Below are 4,318 nucleotides of genomic sequence, written 5' to 3' on the forward strand. Positions count from 1 at the left end.
ATAGGCTGAAGCGGCCTCCCTCCATGAACTCGAGCTCTTAAAGGATTCCAAATACGAGCTGGTGGTAGGGTATAAACACCAACCATACCACTTTAGTTGCCATGCCTCTTCAATGCCCTGCACCATCTGTTTACGCAAAGCCAAGGCAAAATCCCCGACGCATTAGCCGTGTAGGTCATTCAATCCTCACTTGGAGTTTGACACATCCCTTGCAATCACACACATGTGACCCTTAAGATGTGGTTCTTTTATGCATAAAAAGAGTCCGACCAACAACTAATCATGATATAAAAATCCAATTTTGACAACATCCAACCATGCAAAATTGATGCATGACATATGCACTTCACCTCTCTAGCACATAGAGCTAGTTTTTGACCTAGAAAGGTGGAAAGCAATCACAACCATGCATATGAGGCATCCACATCAATCCATGAAATCCCATACATCATATGATAACATTCCATCACCATAAACATGATACAAAAGAGCTCCAACCTTTAGGTCGAACCATAACTTCACACATATGCAAAAAACAAAATTTTGGCATGCAAAGCATGCAATTGAAAGTATTTGACCTCAAACCAATGCATCAATCTCAACGCAAATATATAGACTATCACTCTATCACATCACTTCGGCCATATGGTACTCACACAACAAACGATAACCCCAAAAGAAAGCCACTTTATTCATATCTGCCTATGCGGTTCGAGATGTTTAACCATATACTTCCACATAAGTTTATGGCCATCTAATGATTGAAATCAACTCACCAAACCTAATTTTCAAAAAATTCATCTTGGCAAATGCAGGAAAAGAAATTTTGTATGTTTTGGAGAATGGTTTTTCCTGATCATTGCTACTGACCCACAAATATTTTGTACGAAGAATAATAATTAGACACATTTCTAGTTGTCTATCATTGATATGGCTCATAGAGTTTGGATCACAAAACATACCAAAAACTTGACAAAAACTGAAATCCGTACTGATTATCCAAAAATTGTGTCTGACTTGAAAAATCTTGTTCAAATTAAGTTTTGACTTGACTCAAAGGCTTAAAACAGGGATAAAACATATAAAAACAGCTCGGTCAACTCACGACGTCATATGGTACTCTCCCTTGGTAGCACCCTTATGCGTGTAGGTAAAATCGATTATAGAGTGATTAATAACTCGCATTCCTGAAGCGATAATGGAGACCTGAATTCATTTATCGTCAAGTTTCATCAAGTTTTTCAATTAGTTAAGTGGGTTTGTCCATTCGGTGAATCTATATAGTGGTTCTCTAAGGAGCCTGGAGTCAAAAATTGTGGTTGTGTAGTGGGCAGCAAAATGTTTTTTGACCATATCTCTTAGCTCGTGCGTGTTTTTCACATGACACCAAAGAGAGAAAATGTTCTAAATGATGTATTTTGTCTCTGATTTAAAGGGTTCGGGATGATTCATAACGGTTTGTGATTTATGACCAAAACAGTGTCCCTACCGCCTCTATGATGTGAAACAAAAAGCGCTTTTTATGCGCGTACATGATCATAAACGCATCATGTGCATAAATCAACGTGTTAAACATGATGAAATAATCATGGGGCAACTTCGTATGTACTCGGTTGATCCATAAATACACTTGTAGGCGAGAAAACAATCTCCGAGAGGGTGACTACTCAAAAAAATGACATATATATATATATATATATATATATATATATATATATATATATATATATATATATATATATATATATAGAGAGAGAGAGAGAGAGAGAGAGAGAGAGAGAGAGATGATGGCTATGGAGTTTAGAGCTTTTCACCGTGCTTTAGAATCTCTTAGGGGCTGTCAAAAGGATTCTTGCTTTGCCACAAGAGAGCGGTGATGAGAGCTACGTAGAGGTATCCACCACGAGAGCTTCCAGAGGGCGCGTACACCGTGAAACAAGAGAGGAGATAATAAGCAAATAGAGAGAGAATGTCCTTCTTCTTCTTCTTGAGAGAGAAAGAAGAGCTTGCACCACTCCCTGTAATAGATACGTATAGTCTTGCTATAGTAGATGCAACAGACGACACTGAAAACTGAGCACTCTATGCCAATTTATAGGTTTTGCAGCTGCTCGGAGTGTGGTAGCGCTACCTCTTCTGCCAAGAATAGCTCCATAACTTTTGGGACTTTAAAAAAAAAAAAGAAAAACTCAGGCCTTGCTTTTGGTGGTCAAGTCTCCCACTTACCATTCATTTTTTATAGCAAAATTGACCATCGGAGCATTATCTAGCCAACTAATGGAAACCGTAGGTAGACTATGCCATACCGTAATGTCCTGACATAATTATGACTTTTTATTTACAGTACCGCTTTTTATAAAAATATTTCTCGTAAAAATCTTGTCTAGACCCGTTTTTGCTCTGGTGATCATTTTTAAATCCGACGAAGACTACAATTATTATTTTTACATTTAGGTCATCATAAAAAGCACATTACTTTTCAAAAACACCAAAAAGCATGAAAAGCTAAAAATAGCGTAAAAAGAAAAAAAATTAAAATTTTCTAAAATTGAACCACGGGTTCTCCTCATCCACTAGAATAAGAAAGTGGACTCGCTTTTCACTAAAAATCATTAAAAGCTATAAATATCATGAAAAACACTCCAAAAGTAGATTTTTACAAAATTGAACCATAGCTTTTTTGGAACACGTAGATTAAGGATCCGACCTTGCTTTTCGCAAAAAAGCACTAAAAAGCATGAAAAAACTAAAACTATCGGATTTTTCCAAAATTGCACCAAACATCCGTCTAACCTACTCAATATGGAAACGACCTTACTTTTCACTTTAGAACCTTCCAATACTGTTAATCAAGCATCTTAAGTCAAAAATTGGCAAATAGATATTGCAAGCTATTTTTCTTATTTTTAGAAGAGACCCAAAAATTGGGGATCTTGCAAGATTCACGATTTTTAAAAAAAATACCAAATGCAGCTTCGTCGATTTAGGCAACATAAGTGCAGATTTGCCGATTTAGGCAGCACGTCTATTTGGTGTAGATATGTTGATTTTGGCAACACCAATCACGAAATCATGATGCACTGGTTGGCCACCACTGTCCTTAGTATGATTTTGTTTATTAAATAAAAGATATTTGGATTTGAAATTGGAGTTGGTACATGATTATTTTCTGTTGCAACAACATTTATGAAATTGGACTTGACATTTATGAGATTGATGATGAGTGTGACCAATGATATTCTAATTCATCAGGGTATGACATATACTACTTATTCTAGTGGTATGGGACACTAGAATAATAGTATATGGATGACGACATGCATAAACAACATTGTTTAGTTTAATACATTTTTTCTTTTACTTTGAGATGTTCCTAACACAGAATACTAATCACTGCTTTTGACCAGTATAGTTTGCAAATTCTTATCTTTGCAATTGAGGACAATTGCTTTTCCAACATAGAGGTATGTAATGGATTTGATATTTTACTATTTATTGCAGTTTTCAAGTGGAAAAAGAATTAGCAGCTAATGGACTACGTGAAGGATATGGAATTTTATGTACATTATTATTCAAGTGATCTTTTATGAGCTTTGGCTATTTATGACCGACCGACCAGTTTACTCACTTTGACCATTCAAGAAATCTATAAAGTAAAGACGTGCAAGAGAGAAATAGTCACTCTTGCACGGGGGGAGATTGCACCCAGTGGCTGCGTTATTCTTCTCTCCTCTCCTCCCTCCTCTCCTCTCACTGTGCCGGCGTAGCACTTCGTTCTAGGAGGCGCATCTGCACATTCTTGCTTTCTCTCTCTCTCTCTCTCTCTCTCTCTCTCTCTCTCTCTCTCTCCTTCTCTCTCTATGTTCGCGTATGACGTTGATTATGTGCTATAGGATTGGTCTGGTAAGCAGATTTGTGCATTTCATGGATTGCAATATGTTGTTTTATGGTATTTTCTAGGGACATCGCGCCTCCGTTTGTAGTATTTTTGTCCTTGAAAACCAAAAAGAGAAACTTCTTCTTCCAAACACTAATATTTTCCCAAGTGGCGCCTTGTTCAGGTCGATATTTTCACTTTACTAAAGCTTGTCGACGTACATGATGGCGAGTCTGCAAATAATGATAATCTAAGATGCATTGAGGTTCATGTGGTTAGACTGGAGGTTCAATGAAATCAACCAAAATGTGTTGGTCAATGGCATTGTCATCCCCACGCAAGCGTTTGTGTAAATGACTCACATGAAATACTAGATGCATACGAGAGTGTGCAAGTAATGAGTGTTTGTAGGCACGATCACCAACTCGCTTGAGTATCTTG

Source organism: Adiantum capillus-veneris, chromosome 12 (assembly GCF_014529385.1).
Source record: "Adiantum capillus-veneris isolate H3 chromosome 12, ASM1452938v2, whole genome shotgun sequence".
NCBI lineage: Eukaryota > Viridiplantae > Streptophyta > Polypodiopsida > Polypodiales > Pteridaceae > Adiantum > Adiantum capillus-veneris.